This window comes from Tyto alba, unplaced genomic scaffold (assembly GCF_018691265.1).
Source record: "Tyto alba isolate M040663 unplaced genomic scaffold, T.alba_DEE_v4.0 Super-Scaffold_34, whole genome shotgun sequence".
Classification (NCBI taxonomy): domain Eukaryota; kingdom Metazoa; phylum Chordata; class Aves; order Strigiformes; family Tytonidae; genus Tyto; species Tyto alba.
Genome location: NW_024881309.1, coordinates 2,851,138 through 2,871,659, shown reverse-complemented (window position 1 = coordinate 2,871,659; position 20,522 = coordinate 2,851,138).

Genomic DNA, 20,522 nt, shown 5'->3' with positions numbered 1-20,522 from the left:
AAAAAGATTTATTCGAATTTGTGGATGATATATAGGAGATGCTCATGGTTTTTTCTTCTATGCAGTCTGTAGACTTAGAATTGACAAAAGATATGCAAGATACCCTTTGTAAAACTAATTGGTCCATATTTCTAGGGCTTGGTGATTGATAAGTCATGAATCATGTCACAGGTGGTTTTACATTACATGTTAAGTACTTACCAGTCATTTATTTTAAAACAAGTGTCAGTAATTTATATTTAGGAAGGGGTGATGGGCAGGAAAATATCTGCTAATCTGTTTCTAAGCGAATTAACATCTTTGAAAATCCAGTCCCAAAAGTGATTTAATCTTTACAGCCTATGTAATTTTCATTAAGGGAAAAGGCAGAAATATAGGCAGATCTGCAAGCTGTCAGCATAGCTGAGTTTGTACTTCTGAATGAGATTCCCCAGGGACAGGATGTACAGAAAGAGAAAAGGACATCAGCAGCGGTTCCTCTCCATACAGACAGTTGATGTAGGAGGGCAGAAACAATGAAATAATCTGTATTAATTTAGAAAAGAAATGGAGATGAGGTATTATCTGGAGGAACAAGTGTGGTCAGAATTTTTAATTATTATTAATCTATTTATTGAGGGAATAAAATACAGCTGTACTCTCTAGGGAGGCAAGCAGGTATGTTGGGTTAAGAGGAAGACTGGGCCAAGGGATGAGAAGGGAGAGCAGGAGGCAGGGTGAAATCACTGCAGATATGAAGGGGAAGAGGGGAGGATATTCCCCAGACTGTGCTGGGGAGGAGGAGAAAAGCTACAGGATGGAAGGAGAGTCCAAGGAGGCAAAACAAGATGAGTCACTGGTAGTCAGTTTTCTTCTGGGGAAAAACCCCAAACCCCACAGTATATTGTATGTAAGAGAGATGGAGACCGGAACGGTGGAAGGTTTGCAGAGTAACTGATGGTGAGGAGTGACTGCTCTGAGTAACTTACTGAAAAGCTACTCATTCTAAGGCCCCACAGGGTAACAACCCAGAGGAGGTTAATTAAGAGCTGAGCTGTCCACTATTCAAAGTGGAACTGTACGTTCAACAGGCTCAAGTAATACAAGCTTTGCTTTAGAAGAGGTCTCAAACTCCCAACAGTTGGTTTTCTTTTTCCCCTTAGCTCTTTCCTTATTCTGTTTTCTGCCTGCTTGCTTTTTTGACTACGCCTTCCTCCTATCCCACTTTTAAGACTGAGCCCAATTAATACTGCGAGGTGTTTACAAACACAATTTCTCCTGCCCTGTTTCCCAGTAATCCCACGGGGTGTGCGCTTCGTGGCCTGTGTCCGTGCTGACACCATGATGTCTTGCTGTGTGGTGCATTGCCATGGAGATTCAGATTGCCATGGCAACTTGCACCTTTTCGAAGGCAGCAGGGAAGGCTGAATAAAAGGAGCTTTGCAAAAGTGAAATAGCAAAATCTCAGGATCTCATATTTAAACGTCAGAAAGAAGCCAAAATTTTTCCTGGTCTGGCATACTCCTCCTTTGGTTTGGGAATAACCACAGCATGAAATGCTTAAATAAATGGAGTTTTCTTAGTTTAAGTATTAGTAAATAAAGAATCTTTTGATCAGGCTTGGCATTCATACAGGGCTTAACAAAAAAAGAATATATTTAGGAACAGCCACTTCAGGATAGCAGTTGCTGTCCATCTCTGCTGCCAGTGAATTTAAAGGCAATCAGTTCAATAAATATTGTTGCCTCAGATTCCACAACCATTAAATGGGCATGGCAAGCAGGTGAAAGGAAGATGATGTTTTTGGGGAGGGAGCTTTAGGCAATGTCTTGGGGAAGAAATAGCAGCAGCAGATTGTAATTTCAGGCCCTTCTTGTAGGAGGGACCTGAGAAGTACCTGCTGGGCCATCCTCCCCTCTGTCCTCCCGCTGATGAATGGGCAGGAGGCGAACGATGAGGAACGCTTCGGGGTGACCTCGTCTAGGCAAGGCAGTAGTGTGTGGCATTGCAGCTACGTGGCTTTGCAACCTTCCCTCGGGGTGGGAAAAGCCCCATCTCCCTGCTAACGCTGACAGGTACCACGTAGCCCTGCTGCCAAAACTGGAGGATCTCTGGTCTCTGTAAACAGACCATATGGATATATCAGGGATTTAATGTATTGCCAAGGAGAGCCAAAATTAAAAAAAGCCCACTTACTGTATGTGCCAGTCAGAGTTTTAAAAAACTCTGTTATGTGTGAGGAAATAACTGAGTAGATCATCCAAATCTTTTCCTTTGTTTTATTTGGGTTAACTTTCTCCAGAATAGAAAAGCTGTTTTCACCTATTTTCCATATGTGTTTTGCAAGTTCTGAATGACATTTTAAAATATCAACAAGATACAGGCTTTAGGCAAAATTACTTTTCAACCACTACTCGGTGTTTGAGAATTTTTTAATGTTAATCTGTTCCTTTATTTTTTTAAATAAAAATCCATATGGAGGGCACAACCAATAATGTTGCAAGCCATATGATCATGAAACTATATGTAGCTGTTTTTCTTGCCTTTAGTTAAAAAAAAAATAATAATCCTACATATGTATCTACGTATGAATTGTTCCACCACTAACCTGTGTTTGTGAGAGGTGGACATACGCTATGAAGGAAGATTACTTTTGTGCAGTAGCAGATACAGGTATTTTTTTTGTGGAAGTGGAGAGAAAAAGGAAAGAAAAGTGCTTTCCTGGCTGCCTGTTTTCAGCAAGAAGGGGGTCCTCTCTGAAAGCATTTTAACTGACAGACTAACAAGCTGATATGTACCACATATAATTGCAGGCAGTCACAAATATATAATCATCACTACAGTGGATGCAACAATACGGTTAGTTGGGGTGGATGAATCTATCGAGACATGAAGAATTGAATCTTGAGGAAGATATATAACATTTCAAATGAAAATAATTTCAGTAATAGAAAAGTCAAGGTGACTTGGCCTGCTGGGGTAAATAGTCACTCTTAACTCTCCAGGCGCGTTTACACTTTGATGGTAGGAGCCACTGGGCCGAAGAGAGGTGCCTCGGCTTTGCACCTCATTGGTATGTACTAGGCTGGTTTTCAGTCTTTGCCCTCCTCACTGCTTTTCCTTCTCTCTCCCTCACTTATCCTTGGCTCGTATGGTAAAATAACATCTTCCCAGCCCCGTCCATAGCTACTGCTGGTCCTTCACTGGGTTATACAAAATGATAAAATTTGCTTAAAAGCCTGCACTTGGGGAGGAATTCATCCTGAGTGCAGCCTGGATGTTTAAAGAAGTTTGCTGTATACTGGCGCTTGCTGCAGTCATTTCAATTCAAGGTATTCAGGCTCCTGGTGAATGATAAAGGCATACATAATTTAGAAATCTTTAGCACTTAATTCTTAGAAATTGTGGTTGCTCAGCAAATGTTATGGTGTGCCCTTTATTCAGCAATCATGAGACAGCAGTAAATTGCTAGAAACAAGTTCAACAGAAAAAAAAAAAAAAAAAAAAGGCAGGCAAAGAAAGGAGAACCCCCCCAGTCTAGAAATTACTATACACAAAGCCACATATTTCATTTCTCTGTAAAGATGTATTTCAAACCAATTCAGAAAGATTAAAGTTGACAACTTTGCAATAAGATGATTTTTCCACCTTTTAAGTTAATAGCATGATAGATAAAACTTTTGTCTCTGAGAAGTCAAGCTCTTTTCTCTTTCCCTTTTCAGCAGTATTTTTTTGAAAGGTACAATCAGTTGCTTTTGTTGCAGGCATCTCAATATGTACTTTCTTGTGTGAGTTAAAATCAATGTCTGATATAATCTCTGTTGGAAGTCAAAAATGGAGCTGCTGGTTGCAGCTACTAAGCGAAATTTGGTGAAGATTCACTCTGGCAGCGTTCCTTTCCAGATGTCTGAATGACTGAAGTTTCATCACTAAAACAACTGTGGAAAATAAGTTTCAAGGGCCTCAAGCTTCTACTGGAAAATTTGCACTTCAGTGCCTTACTTTGATGCCATCTCCATATCTGTGTTTTAAAAATACTCCAGTGATGACTACTGAGACTTCTGTAGACCCAAAGTCGGGGGCCTTCCACCTGGGAAGCTGCTCAGTTGTGTTTATTTGTATTGGCAGTAGAACCCTTGCTGGTTGGGGGAGCCAAGATTCAGGAGAGGATGACTGTGTTCACTTTAAAATAAATAAGTAAATAAGAATCTGGAAGGAAGATTCTTTCAAGTGGCATTATAGAGTATATGAATAATTTAAGACGCTTCCCAGGAGGTCTTCCAGATGAGCAGACCCCCAAGATGCTTATGAAAGAAGAAGAAATAATTCTGTGCTGTCTGCTCTTGAGATGGCCACAGACAGACCATGATTTTAATGCGCAGGTCCTTCAGCTACTGTTCTGCTAGACACTGTTCACCGTGTAAAGTTGCATCTCCCTTGGATTGTAAAAGGGATTTGGATTAAGTCCATGAGGAGAGTTTGGCAGGCTTTGGGCTATTCATACTCCAAGGTGTCAAACCAACAGCAAAATATCCTGTCTGATGTTCCACAGTCTGTTCTGCTGCAGCACTAATGGATGGGCAAAGGGCTGTTGAGGTTGCCTGGCAGAAAAATGGAGCTTGCTTTCTTAAAGGCAGTGTGGGACCCTGTGGGAAGGGCCATCTTCTAAGCATTGTCACTCAAATCTTTGCTGAGCCTACTTTGAAAATAGCTCAATTTTATTAGCTGCCTTAAAAAAAAAAAAAAAAAAAAAATCTTTCTTAAAAATGTAAAAAATCAAAACACCTGTCAGGGTATTTTAAGGACACTTGTGAGAGAAAAATTGCAGCTGGTCAGATCCTTAATTTTTTGCCTACAGCCCGGCCAGATAAACTGCAATGATAAAATCAGCTGGACCACAAAGAGCAAACAAAATAAATGGATATTTTACAATATGTAAACAATTACACAATGACATTTGGCTTTAGGTTAATTTCTCTGCCTACTCTGGAAAACTGCCACCTGTAAGCAAACATATTGACCAAATTATTTTCAATGATCTAGAAAAAAGGGCTAAAGTACTAGCATTTCAGATAATGACATCAGCATTATCATGGAGTTATGTTAAATTAAATGGCAGGTGGAGAAGTAAAATTGATCTCCTATGCTAAGCTGTACTGCATAAATAAAGAATTCATTTTTTTGATATATTGATTCTCTGTGGATTGCTTGCCAAGAAGATGCTAACATCAGCTTATCTGAATTAATACATGGTATTAGAGGAGGAAACCAACATCAATATTCCATCACTTTGCAGACCACAACCCACATTAAGTCATGATTCAGATTCAATGTCATGTACTTTCCATTCAGGAAAGCTCTTTCACCCCTCGGGCAATGGATATTAAAACTGGAATATTTAAGTATAAGCCGATAAGGTGTTTATAGCCAATCTGCTTCTGTTGGTGCTAGGGGCTGGCTTGTGCAGAGCAGAAGCAGCTCCGTTGTCCAGCCCTTGTTGCCACGTTTAGTGGATTATGTTTGGCTGTGGGTCTTGTTTTAGGGTTGCAGAAGTGAAAAGGGAGTGTATTCGGGATCCGCTGAAATCACATCGTCCTTTCGTTGCTGTATGAACTGAAGCAACTACAATGTGGTTGCCACTAAGGGCATATAGGAAGGATGCTTTTATGGCTGAGATGTAGAAGTGGGGTTTGAAATAATTACTAACATCAAGTTTTTAACTGCATGACCCCAGAAAGAAAAATCAGAAACACTTTGCTTTTTCATTTGTCTTTTTGATCTCTTTTGTATTTGTACAGCTCCTGGTGCAATGCAACCACAAGCTGAAGGGCGTATGTGTCCAAGTAACAATCAAAAAAAGCAATAGTATTAAAATACAACATAATTCCAATCATGCAAACCCCTTAAATTAAAGAGGGCAAATAGTCCCATATTGCTACAGGAAGACCTGCTTCAAAGCCTAAAGTTAAGAACAGAATTTTTTTTTTAAAACCTGGGCAGTAACAGAATTAACTCATAAAGATAAAGATTAAATGTTTTATTATATTTCAGCCCGGTGCTGATCAGGATGGATAAGCATTAGCCAGGATAAGCAGGGCTTTGTGTTTAAGTGAAAACCCATCAGGCAGAATAGACTTACAGGATGTTTCCTTAGTTACACTGTAACAGTCATTTAGATATTGTCTTCCACTTCTTGCCCCATTTCATTTTCAGTATGTAATTTTTAAAGAAAAGAGAAGAAAATTGCCATTTTTGGATCAGCAGCAATAAAGCACTGAATTTTTTAACATAAGAAAAAAATAAGCTGCTGGAGTGCAGTACTGAGTTGTAGCCTGCTCACTGATGCTTGTTAAATTGTATAATGGTTTTCAGCTTCCCTTCATTGCTACAGCTGTTGGCTTCAATCTGGTTTTGTGGTCTGATTAAAATAACATTTTTTTTTGTAACTTGTCAATTACCCGGTGTTAGGTAACATAAACGAACTCATCCTTTTTTTCAAGGTATCTACTTAAGAACAGATCACCAAAATACCTGGGTAACTGATGCAGGAGGTAAACAAAACAAAACCTAGGACTCGAAAAAATTTGCATAGAAAATTAGCGGAGAAGAAAAACTGCGGAGGTTTTGTACTGTGTTTAACCCATTTAGCTAACCTGACCTCTTTTGCATGTTTAAGTCTCGTCCTACTGAAAGGGACAACAATTTGCCATGGTGCTGCCTTCACCAGACACCAGTTTAGAAATGCCATATCCTTTTGTCTAGTGGAATTACTTGAGATTTTTAAAAAAAGCTACAGAGACTGACAGTAAACTGAGGTAAACTGTCATGTGTTAATTGCTAGAAGAAACTAATGAGAATTTCATAGGAAATGCAAATAAAGATGCAAAACTCTTCTCCAAAGACTGGGACGTCATTATTTTGTCTCCATGGAAAGCAGCAGTCTTTTTCTGTGAGGGTGTCAGATTTAAATAGGCCGGAGGAATGAAAGTTGGGCAAAGAAAGAAATATTGTTCCCATTTTATGGCTGGGGAGTTTTAGCACAGGCAGTTGAAAGAACTTACACCATCTCATATAGGAGCAGTCAGAATCTGAATTCAGATTTAGTTCCAATAAGCAGCTTTTATCACAAGATGGTTTTTCTTCCTTTTATAACTTGTAGTTATAGCATATGCATAAATAACCAGTAGGCCTTTGAAAATGGAATCCCTCTACTTCTTCTATTCCATTTCTAATTCTAATCCTAGTTACATTGGCCAGTTTATTATCTCAAATATTTACTTTCCACTATAAATGGAAATTACTTCTTTCCCTTCTTCTTCATGTTTCATGGTCATTATATCCTCTAGTGTTCCATTATCTCTTGGTACCGATGATAGATCATAATCTTATGACATTGCTCTTTTTGTAATAAATTAAATTGTCTATAATAGGAAACGTAAATATCTGTAATGTTTTTTGTAAGTTATGGGTAAACTGGACTTTCTGTAGCTGAAATTGATTTCTAAATCATTTATCATGCTATGTAAATTAATCTAAGAATGGACAGTGTAAGACTAGCAAAATAACCATCCAGTGTCTCATTCTGAATAGACTGCATATTTATAGGGACATTGTTCATTAATTTTTGAGAACAGACTCTGAACTACTATTTATCAGACACATTCTTGGTTTGATGCTAGTTATACTGCAGTCACTTAGGTCCTCTAAAACCTTGCTGGAAGAGGGGAAAATGCCAGCAAAATTTGGATCAAATGATGCTTTTAAGCATTGATGGAGATAAAAAAGCTCTTTTAAATTGATGCCAATTGTCACAGGAAAATAGGTTTATCTATAGCATGAATTTGAGGATCCTTCTAAAATATTCCAAGTGGAAAGCTGCTGTTGGGATTCTGGTGCTTCAACTACAGTTTCAGCATCAGGTTTTGTTGCTCTCATATTTCACCAAAGCAGAAGTATTGATCAAAACACAGAAAGTATTGGTGATTCATCTTGAGTCATGGTTTCGTACATCTGTTTTATGTTTAAGTTTCATAACAAACATTTTGACACCGAGCCGTTGAGCTGACTGATAAATATCTAACAGCTTCTCTGTATGCTAAATGTCATAAACTTAATGCATATCATAATTCATTGCTTACATGTTACTTTGCTGCAAAAATAGCAGAGTGAAATGGGCCATGGTTTGTTTGCTGCTCTTGAACTTGCTGAAATGCGACCTCTGATGTACAGCAAAGTGAGGGGAATGGAGGGTGGGTTTTTTGGTGAGAGACAGAAGTTGCTTGCTGCTTTGCAGGCTGGGTGCTTTGGATGTACTGATCACTGGGAATTCTGGCTCAGGCTTGGAATGAAGGTGAAATACTGCTGCAGAAGTTTACACCTTAACTACAGATCTATGTGCTGTCGCTTTCAACCGTGGTTCTCAATCGCATTTGTCAATGCACATCTGGAACGCATGAGGCATGACTTCACAAATGGAATCAACCTTCAGAGGATGCTTCCTGCCTAACAGTGGCAGAGATTTAATGGGGTTACTTTGCCCCATTTTGTGGCTTGGACTGGGCGAGCTGGGGGAGAACAGGAGTTGTGGGTGGGTGGTGGAGCGGGGAACGGAGCACTCCTGCGATCGCTCCGACTGGTGCTGGCGGCTGGCAGAGGACAGTGGTGTTGTAAGGGCTGTCTAAAAGCCTTTCGTTCCATTGGCAAGCCTGAATTTGGAGGAGAGAAGAATCCAGCTTTGCAAGTCAAATTTATTATTTTTATTGTTTTTTTCCAATCATGGTTTTCCTGTTCTTTCTCCTGTACGGCTTTTCCTATTCCTTTTTCTCTTCCCAAATAGCGCGTTGGCAGGATTGTCTGTATATGCACACGCTGCTCTGCACTGGTATTTCAGAAAATGGCTTGACTCGGTGTGGTGAAGCTTGTGCTAGTTTGCTTTATTCCTTGTCCATTCTGAGCCTCTGACCTGTTCCCTGGGTGCCCTGACTTCAGGAGAGATGTCCTTCACCCTTACACCAGAGAGTCTCCTCGTGCCTGAGGAGCGGACCTGTCAAACACGGTGCTGGTATGAGAGTTTCAGATGATCTTTTAGGTATTCAGATGGTCAGCACTGCCCCAGGCGACTGACAGCCTCAATATCTGTAAGAGGAACAGCCTCAGATCCATCACTCAACACAGATCATCTGTCACCCAGCCCAGCAGCCTCTTGCTACTGTGGGAAATCCTTAAATCCATAGCGTTACTGTGACAGGTTTATGTGTAGCCTACGTGGATAAGAATTTTTACTGCAGGTGCAGAAAAATCTGGGGAGCATAAATACCCAAAGGAAAAACACGCAGAGCACTTGGCAGGCCAGTAAACATGTGCTTTTTATTTACAGGTGTTGGAATGAAGGGTGTCTTTTGGTGGGCTAATATAGACACTTTTCAGTAACAAAACTTAGTAGTACCAGTAAGAGAAGTAATTAGTTCACTGAAAGCAATCAATATCTAAGACTTTAATACGTGCAAAAAGTAACACAGAATATGCAGGGTATGGAATTCGCAGTAAGTTTAAATGTGATTTTTAAAAAAAAGCATTTCATTAACTTGATATTATATTGTTGGTTTATGTTGGGTTCCTTAAATTACATACAAATTAGCGTTTCGCTTCATATAGACTATGTGCTTAATGAATATTCTAAAAAAGTGTTTTATTAATGTGCTGCCTTAATTAGTGTATAAAAAAGGCTCCAAACACCTTTAAATTGTGTTATTTCCAAGGCAGCATGAGAGAAGCAGAAGGTAACAGTGAATTTCTAATTCCCTTCAGAAAATAAAAATCCAAAGTAATGGCTGCAGCTATTTGTGTCAGACATAAAAATTGATATAACATGTGGTAAAGCTCCTATTGGGTATTATTACAAATGATTGATTTCTCTCTCCCCCTACAGTTTAGGTGGCGCAGTGCTAACTGTACAAACAACTCATGAAAAGTCAACATGTTTTACAAGTAAATAATTTACAGCCACTCTGCGGAATACAGAATAATATTTTACATTAAGTGACATTAATTAGGGTAGAAATATTCAAATGGTGAAGAACTGGGAGATGACTGTTGCAAAGAAAATTTTTTTACTTGCAGTCTAAATGCAAATCAGAGGCTTGGAGAGTCACGAGCACATTGCTCTTGAGGGAGAAATAATTCCCATTAAGTACCCAGCTCTAAAATTATTGCAAGATTTTGGGAATGTGAGCCAAATTCAAGTCAGTGACAGTCTCAACCATTGCTTCCATTGAAGTTTTTAGATGCATTTTAGATCTGTATAATTAGAGGTGAGAAATATCTCATAGTCTTGGGTCTTAATCCCATAAACATGAAAGCATGTGGTTATCCTGACCCACAGCAGCGCACCAAGTGATTTAGCAGGATTAGTTTCATAGACCTGGATTTTTAAGGCCATACAGACTACTGTGGTTTAATCTTGCTCATAAAATGCGTGCTAGAATCACACACTCAGTAATTCCTGAATTGATCTTGTTGATAACTTCTGACTGAAGATGTGTGTTTTTTCAGAAAAACAGTGATAGAGTATCCACCACTTTCCATCCACCATCAAAAAGCTGTAGCGTTACAGTGTTAGTGAAGAAATCTCGCTGTGTCTATTAGGGGTTTGTCTGATTTCACCTGTCCACTTTGTGCCAGCCTGTGCAATTCAAAAAGTGATTTGATATTAAAAATCTTACCTGCGAGTAGGTATGTGATAGGTGTACTTTGTTACTATTTTGTAAATTTGCAGAGGTTTGGGTTTTTTTTCAGTTTAGGCCTAGCTGCAGAATGAAGGATTTCTTCTGCTAAACAGTGTCCACGCACGTGCTGTAAAAGCAAAGCCCAAACATGTGGGTCAAGTCCTCCACATATTTAAGCCAGTGCAACTCTCTTGACTATAGAGGGCTGCACAGGCTTGTGTAGAAGAGGTTTTGACCACGTGTATCACATACATTCTGACCTACATAGAGCACAAAATGAGCACATAATTTCTCTGCTAGACTGTGCTAAAAATCAGATATTTAGTAAATGTTTTTCTCCTTTGATTTGAAATCAGCTTGATACGATTGTTCTGCTTTGCCAGTATGAATCTGCCAAGAGCTATTTACTGCAATTGGCTCTGTGCAAGGAACTTGGAGAAATAAAAATATGGAATAAAAGGAGGTGAGGAAAAGAAACAAAGCTTGTTGACCAGACTTCTTGCACCAAATGTTGCTGCACCTACATAAAAACATTCACCTGGTATCCTGAGGAGAGCTGAGCTGTAGTGTCTCAGTGCAGTGTTTCTGCTCTAGAAACCTTCATCAGTTTAAGCCACCCCCTGCAGCCTTAGCGGGATGAAAGGGGGTGGGACGGTATTAAACCTCCTGAGATGTGATATAACCCTGTATTAAAAAAGTCGATGTATATATATGTAAAGTTTAAAGCAATAAAGGGCAGCGAACATCAAAAGTAATTAGAAACTTAAAGGGAAATTCAGTGGAAGGGATGAGATCTGGACACTGGTTTGGGGAGGAGAGTAACAAGCCATTGGAGGTAGGGAGCCTTATTTAGCTCTGCGGTTTCACGGTACGTGCCATAAACCCCACTCCCCGGGTGTTTGAGCTGACGCTAGAAAGGCCTGGACATCAAGTTTCATGTGCAAAGTGATTTTGTTTGGTAGGACCCCAATAAAGGTTTTCTAAGAAGTTAATAGCATGTGTACAGACGATGAACTCAAAAATTTGCAGAATTAAATTTTTACAAACTTCAAATTTTGCTATTCAGAGTAGAAAAAAAAAAAAAGGAATATATACTTCCCTTTCTTTTTATGTGGATATTTGGTTTATTTTGGAGTTAACAGTAAATCTAATCAAACAGTATTATACTCTAAATCATCACTGACAAAAAATTGGGAAAAAAGAGCTTTTTCAAGATTTTTTTTTTACCCCCCCTTTCACCAACTTGCTAGTAGTTAGAACAAATAAACACAATTACCTCTATTAAAACTAATGTGCCATTGATGCAGAATAGAAGACTTCTTTCTCTTGGAACCGGGAGGCATATTGATGACATATAATTTTCTTACAAGCATTGTGACTAATCTGGATGACTCGGGGATTTCCTAGCTCTCTAAACTTCACTCAAAACCAGATTTCACATATTAGACATAAATTAAGCTCTAGTATCTTGAAAATAAACACAAACTAAGAAAAAAAACCCTAATATGGCTGCTGCTAATTGCAGTTAACTAGCTTCCTACATTTGCACTTAATAATTGGGAACTGCTGATGTTTGTACATTGTGTTATTTTAAAACGGAATGCTCATGCCCCCTGTAGAAGTAATTTATATTATGAATGATTGTATTAAATATCTGCTAAAACTGGCAGGATAATTAAGTAACTGTTTTGTTGCTTGACATGCCACGGAAAGCTCCCTGCTCTGTGTTTGGCTGAGAGAGCTGCAAAATGCTGTAAGGGGCTGCGTACTGCCCAGTTACCTGGCGAAAGGGTATCCCTGGGAGGGAGGGAAATGTTTGGGGTTGGTGGAAATGGTGGAAATTTGATTGAGGCCCCTTTGTGCCAGCTCTCCAGATTCTTCTGTGATGCCTGATTTATTAAGGTCAGTGGCAAGGGGTTGAATAAAACACAGAGTTTTATATCTAAACCTTTAACTTGGAAGTTTTAAACATGCCTTTTGAAAATATCATAGGTTTTATATTCTGAAAATTTGTTATGTACAAGGCAATTAGCCTTAAGTGCTTTAAAGTTTGCATATGGTAAATGGTCTTTAATGAGGTCCATCGTATTCATAAAAATATTTATATTATATAGAGAGTATTTGTTACCTAATATAGCTACTTCTCTTTTTGCAATGCTGGCAAAAACTTAAACTACTCACTGATGCGATTTCAATCCTGCTAAGAATTTACTAGCTGCCTTTTTGCCTAAGAAAGTTGTATAAAAGCAGTAAGTTAATGTTAATTAGCGGTCAATGGAAAAAAAAAGTTGAAATCACTGTTTAAATAATTGATAGAAAGAAAAGTTGAGGGGTCCTAGGCTTTGTGCTGTTACACAGATTAGTGAAAAGCCATTGCAGTATAATATCAGATCAGAATAAAAATGATGTATACCCTTTTCATGGTTATAAATAATTTCACAAGGTTTAAGGCGGTAGAAAAAGTTATGAAAGAACCCCTTCTGTAATCTCCTGAAGTGTGAAAATTAATCACTCATAAGCATTTGACAGCATGGACTCCATACTTACGGCTAGAAACTTTATTTAGCAGATAAACTTTTATTAATTTTCAATTTACTATCTATATTTTGCTGGTGCTCATTCATTTCTGTAGTGAGTTTATTTGAAATTTCCATTGACAAAATCAAAATCCAACTGATTATGTTGAATCATTTAGAGGCAGTTAAGAGCCCCTTATGTGCCTCTGGTTTTGGTCCAGCCTAAATACATTTGCGGGTTTATTCCTTCCCTATGTCTACATATCCTTTGCTGTTGAGCTGGCTGTGGATCATCTGCTCGTCTCTGCGCAGCATCTGATTGAAGTGCCGTAGAAGATGAGCACTTCAGATAGCACCTGGCTTTGTGCAGAGTAAAATAAGTCTTGCCAATTAACTGTAAAAGCACTCTTGCTAATTATCTTCTAACTATCCATTCCAGTTTATTATCCACTAACAAAAAAAGATGAACTGAACAGAATCTTGTTTATAAAACAGTATCATTTAACAGGAAATTAAACTACGTGGTTCTCGGTGTGCCTGTACATCTCAGTGCTCTTTATGTGAGTTGTTTAAACGCTCCGTGCAGTCCTACGCGCCAGTTCTGTGCTTCCCAGAACCTTCAAAACACTTGGCCTTCCAGAAACGGGGCTAATTTTATCCTTTCTGATCTAGAGTGCTTTTTTTTTTCACTTATCCCGCTAGCCTTTGGGGGCAGTTCATTTTTCTTCAGACCATCCCCTTGAATTTTCACCAGCCTTTGCCAGCTGCAAAGAAGGGATCTTGGCATTTATCGTATGGACGTGGCAGAGCCCAGTGCTCCTTTCTCAGGGGGATGTGTGATCTGTTTGCACTGTACTATCGCAGTGTGCATGGATGACAGTCATCACTGCAGCCTACATTAGTAAAATCAATAATCATGCGACAGCTCTCCCCCTCCCCCCCTCTTTTTTTTTTTTTTTTTTTTTTTTTTTTTTTATATCATCCTTCCCATTCTTTCAGGGAAAAAAATATGCTTAAAATATCACTGATTTTCTTTATAAAGGTTGGATCAGTAAGTTTTTTGATCTTTCCTTTTTGGTAGTCTTAGCTGCATCCATTCATGTTTATTTTGCCTGTTTGCTAGCTTTTTGATCCTCAAGTTTCATCAACTGCATGAACTCTAGAAGACAGTTGTCTGTGCGTTTTCCATCCTCTGGAGCTTACTTGTAATAAAGATGAAAACACTAAGTCTGATTATGCACAGTGCTAAAAGAAGAGTTAGTTTTATGATTTAGGCACTGAATTGGCATTTGCTTTCTGAGAGGAAAGCCATCCTACAGCATTCCTGTGTGATATCAACAAGCCAACTAGACTAAGATTTTAAAATAACTTAAAAGCCTCAGCTGTGAATATTGCATTGATGTTCTGTCTCTGGGTTTCTAAAATGCTTATATTCTTGAAAGAAAAAAAAGTACCTAGCCTTAATTTCTTGGTGTCTTAGGCATTTTTCTGCGCACTATTCCTCAATCATGTACATGCAGAAATACCCTTGTTATATCTATGTATGTGTTCATGGAAGCCTTGAGCAAACAGAAATTAGAAGTATTTTTTATGTTCATAAGCATTTCTTCTGCTAGCTGTCAAAGCTACCCTGTGAAGATGAAAAGGCGCTGTAGCTCTGCTGTGTTAAACATAAATGAATTTATGTTTAGATATTTATATTTTCCAAAAATTTCTTGAATTAACACTTTTGGGGTACTAGCCTATCTTATGGAAAAAAAAAACAAAAGGTTGAGAGACTTAAAGAGGTAACATCACACAGGCCCAGCAGTGTAAAAACTCCCAGGTCCAAACAAGTTTTGGACTCAGAAAGCTAGGTTGCTGTTTTCTGCAGAGTTAGGACCTGGTCTAAGCTTTAATATTTTAACACTCTCCAAACTTCAAGGGAGGCTGGTTGCAGGTCTGAATTTCATTGCCACGCCAAGCCAAAAAACACCTTAGTTTCAGGGAAGTTGGATTCTCATGTGATGTTAGGAGCTCATACCTGTGAAAATCCAGTCCCAAAGACACAACATGGCTTTTGCTATTAATGCGGGGCTCAGAATTATCCAGTAATCACCCAGTGATGCAATCTAAGCAGAGGTCTTCAATCCATGGCCTGGATTGTAAGGGTATGTTTTGTTATCTCTTTTGTGTCTTTATCCCTTACCCAAGTTTGTTATCTTCCCTTTAGGTCCTGTCTCTGCTATAAAAAGGACCTTCGGTGTTATTGTTCCTCTTCAACACCTACTTCATACAGGTTACACATAGACTCTCTTCCTACTCATTCTTTTTAAGTCTAAGGTCCACTGGGAATACAGTTTCTTGCTGGGATATGCCACATAATATATTAGTCAACAAGTGTGCGTGAAGCACACGCTGTGGCTTAGCTGTTACGGCACTCGAGGGAGCAGCCTTGCAACACAGCCACTCTACAATTGATGGGTTGGAGCTATATGTATTATAATAAACAGATTATTCCTATTAAATTAGCTTGAACATCTCTGGGAAGATTCATCATTCTCCAACATTCGGCCTGTCTTTGGAAGTGTAAGAGGAATGGGGAATGTCAAAGGCAATTTATTTATCTGTAATATGTTTCCGAAGGTTGTGTCTTGAGTTCTTTATATCCACAGTGTTCGGCTGCACAAAGTAATATAATGACGCGGTTGCTGCATGCTGTCAGGGAGAAAGTCTTTAGTTATAGTACAGCATGGAGAGACAAGACAGCAGCTCTTGTCTTTGCTCCTTATAAAGCTGTTTGGGAGGCTCTGCCTGGCGTAAGGTGAAACCTTCAATTCACCATTCAGTGTCAGGGTTTGCTGACAGCAGAAACTTGTGATTTATTCCAAAAGGATAAAGATGGGAGCATGTTGCTATATCAGTCTGTGGATAGCCTGGTTTCTGTACAGGGAGAATAAGATATGGACTAATTCTGGGGTCTTTAATAAGGTTCCAGATCTCCGTGCTATCACTGTATATGCTACCTTGGTGAAACTGTAGAGGCTTCGTTTACATGAAAAAGACTTTGCCTGGAAATTTGGTAAAGTCTTAGTAAAATCTGGACCATATCTGAGCGCTTCTGCCTCCTTCTACTGCTCTTTTCACTTTGTTTATATAGAATCTCCATCTCCCGTCCAGGAATCTTCTTTTTCTACTTGTGAATACAGAGACAGTATTTTATTATTATAAAATATTAACATTGGGCCAAAAGCAGGTGTACCACATACCTTTAGATATTTCCCTTTATATCTTACCAAAGCCTTAGTATTTTGGCAAAACCTTCTGGAAGGAATGAAAGCAACATTTTATAGCATGTATTAAAACAGGAGAGATAATGTCTGATTTTTGTCCTCTTCCTTCCAGCATGAAAATCTGTTCCTCAGCTTTCTATTTCCTTGCCCCCACTAATGACCTTTCTTTCACTGCTGGTTTCAAAATCTTGACAGCTCGTTAGAATCAGGAGAGAAGACTTTGCATGATCTGAGTGATAATTTTCAGATCACTTTGTGGCTGAAAGTAAGTTTAGGATCATTATTTATTCAAATTACAAGCGTGAAGGACCACATGGGAAATATGGAGGAGTGCCTTCTGTAAATGACAGCTTAGGGAGAATTTTCAATTGCATGAGACAGCTGTATCCCAAAACTTAATCTAATTACTATAGTGTAGTGAAAAATGTCACCCTGAATAAATTGATACTATCATATATGTTCATGGTAAATTTTGACTTACATATGGCTGTGTTTGGAATAACCTTTAAATTCTAAATCCAACTCGGGGCTGATGTAATGCTTTTTGTAATTAGAGGAAATTGAGCGTGTGGAATTTCTTCCTTGCTCTGAGCAGATCAGCTCTGTTCGCAGCTGTACAAAGTTCAGAATAGCCCTTTCCTGGAGCATACGCTTCCTTCCTAGCATGTGGAACGAATGGTATATAAACCTTTGTTTTGTTTTCTCTTTCAAAACCCGTATTTCAAAATGTTTTCCAGTTGCGTTTCGGAAGTGTGAAAAGAGAGGGAAATTACTCACAGAGCACTGGTGTGCCACCCCCATATGCTTTTTCTGTTTTGTTGCACATGAACAATCGTATGATGACTTGAAAAGTTGAGTTTCTGGAAGGCCTTCATTTTCAGCTGCTAGTGTATGCCAACGAATCTGAATATTAAATCAGATGGAAACCAGCAGCTTGAAAACATGCAATCTGCTCTGTGCTGAAATGCACATCTGTCTGATGTGCACTGCAGATCTTTGGCTCCCACTAAGGTTGTTTGAGATAACAAAAGAGCATGTTTTGAAAGCTCTGAACATTTTTTGGTTTGGCTTTTTCTTTTTTTTCATGTGTAAAATGCTGAATTGACTGTACTGGAGCCAACAGTTTCTTGATTTTCCACAAAAACAGATATAAGAGAATACAGAAATGCTGGTTTTCCTTACCCTGTTGAACCAACATGCTCCCAATCCTTTGGTACTGACAGCACCTTTCCTCCTGGAACGTTGCTCAGCTAAAGATGGTGGAGAGAAATACAAATATCATCGACTTTCTGTATCTGCTTATTTCCCAGTGAATTCAGGGGAGTCAAGGACACGCTCAGCACCTCAAGGACTGATCTTGGAGAGAGCAATCAAGCAGGCATTGTGCGCGTCTGTTAGTGAAGAACTTGGGAACCAGTTTCTGCCAACAACAGGTAAAAGCTGTCAGGGTCTGTTGCTTGCCTGGGAGAATCCACATCCAGCTACTTGGTAATAAACAGTTTAAGAATAACATTTGCATGCAGCAAGAAGGGAGGAGACCTGCATCTCAAACTGCTGAGGAAGCCTGTAGGCCAGCCTGGCATTTTTAATCATAGCATCCCTGAAAAATGGAATAGGTACAGACGTGTGTGTGCTTAGACTATACCCAGGGCTGATGATTCTCTGGGGCTAGCTCCTGCACAGCAAAAGCTCAAAGGGCTGTTGGATGTGCCTCTCGTATAACTAAATTTTTCACGTGGGAGTGCACTAGGAAAAAGAAATTCTGTAGAAATACCTTGTATTTGGATTTTTTTTAAAGTAATGTCCAGATTTCTACAAACTTCTTAACAGCTAATCCTAGGACTCCTCCCAAGTGGACAGATCGCTGTTATGCGGGGAGGTTAGCTGATATCACCGAACGAAGGCTTCCTGTGTTTATCATTTATGCTCTATAATGGCATGTTTATGTATATTGCAAATTGCTAGCAAGTGAGGATGTGCTTTTGGTGGCGTGAATCAATACCAATTACTGAGGGCTCAAGCAAAGCTGAGTCCTAGGAAGTAGCCGTCTAGAAACCTGCTTCTGTTTTCTTTTCACCTTTATGAGTTAACTTTTTTAGAGACAGACACTGCAAACGTGTACATGAGGGGGAACATGGAAGCTGTCTAATTGTCTTCAGCCCAATCCATAAAATCTGAGGGGGTTTGCCCAGCAAAGTGTTTTGCTGTTGGATTTCGTCCTCCCAGGTATCGAGCAAAGTTGAAGGAGCTCAAAGTTTCCAACTAGAAGACCCTTAAGACTTGCTTCTGCTCCCACTCATGCCAGCAGCAGAACTTGCCTTGTTTCAGAGGCCAGCTGTAGCTACAGCCAAAAGCGAATGGGCGCACATCTCTGGCGGCGTCACGCTCTGCAGATCGCACGAACCACCAGAGCTGGGCTGCAAAAGATCGCTGTGGGGGGCAGGAGGAGGAAGAAAACAGAGCAGCTGGCTCCAAGACCTGAGCTAAAAAGTCCTTTTGGCTGTGGACGGTTTATCTTCCGAAATGCCATGCAGCCCTGGTGCCGGCGGGTGGTGTTTCGGTGCCGAGGGACAGCACTGCGCCCGCTGCCAGGACTAGTTTCCAAAGCCTGTTGCCATTCTTGCCTTCCAGTTGCAGTTTCAGTCTCATCTGTGGCTCGCAAATCATTAGCATCAAGATCTTATCTGTGCTATATTTTGGGAAAAGCCTGAAAGTGAGTTTTTTTTTTTCTTTTTCTAAAATCATAGTAGAAAAATATTGCCTTTCTTGGTGGAGAGCTATTATGTGCAACGTGGATGATGCATCACCTGCTTACTATATAGTCAACTATCACCTTAGGGTAAAATCCTGTCTTCATTCTGGTCTCATTCCAAGTTCAGAAATTCCGACTGAAAGCAGTGAGATGATGTCTGTGTAGAGCTGTATTTGGAATAGGTATTAACCCATGTGTTTTTTAAAATATATGTATGTGTAGGTGTGTACAAAGGAACATTTTGTATATGTGTGTGTGTACACACACCCACACTTCCTCTAGTTTTAAGTCATGCTCCTGGTAAGAAATGCAACAAATTATACTGGTGATTCACTGGGTAATGTTGTTCTCTTCCTGTTGTTACAGATGCATACATGTTCTTTATGAATGGATATACAGAAAATAAAAAGTACATTTCTTATTTGCAAAAACTCAAAGGCTCGGCCATAAATTCTCTTGTACCAGCAAACCAAAAATACACTATTATACACACACAGCTGTAACTGTGCTCCAGTGTGGTTATGCTTCTGTTCCACAGCAACTGTTTTGTAAGAACAGCTTTATTTGCCATTGCTAATGGCCAGCATGGATATTTACCAGATACAGGCATTTTAATTTATGCTCTATTACTTGTGGCTTCCCTGCATACTAAAAATTCTTTTATTTACGTTGCAGAAAATGTGTTTGACTGCTTCTCCCATGGCTCTTCTGTAGGTGTCAAGCCTCAGACTACATCAACGTTGTATCAAAGAGGTATAAGTTAAGCATTACTTCATGTTTATTACTTCATTCACGTTCATTACTGCTGTTTGGCTAATGACCAGTGCACATGGCTCTGGTGCAAGCCACTTGTCCGGGTAACTGTCTCCAGCTGTTCTGTTTCTGGTAGTGTATGTACAACACAAGGTAGTTGATGTGGAGTGGTCTGCCGATTGGATGAAAGCTCTGTGTAACATACCTGTTCTTACCACCAGTGAAACCAGTGACAGTCTTTCTCATGTCTCCAGTAAGCTTGGGAGCGTGTCCCCTGCCAGAAATGTGGAAAACAATACTGGTGATTCGATAGATAACATGACTTTGGTGTTGCAGAGCTGCACAGCCATTTCAATTGCTGTATATTTAGGTGTCCCAAGACACAGTCATAAACCATTATGTAGGCTTTGATAATGGAAATTCTCAGAGGTAACCATGTGGAGCTGGGACTAAGACTCAGATTTAGAGATGTGTATGTGTCTAAACTTTCAGGTGTGTTAGTGGGATTTTCAGGAGCACTTGATTG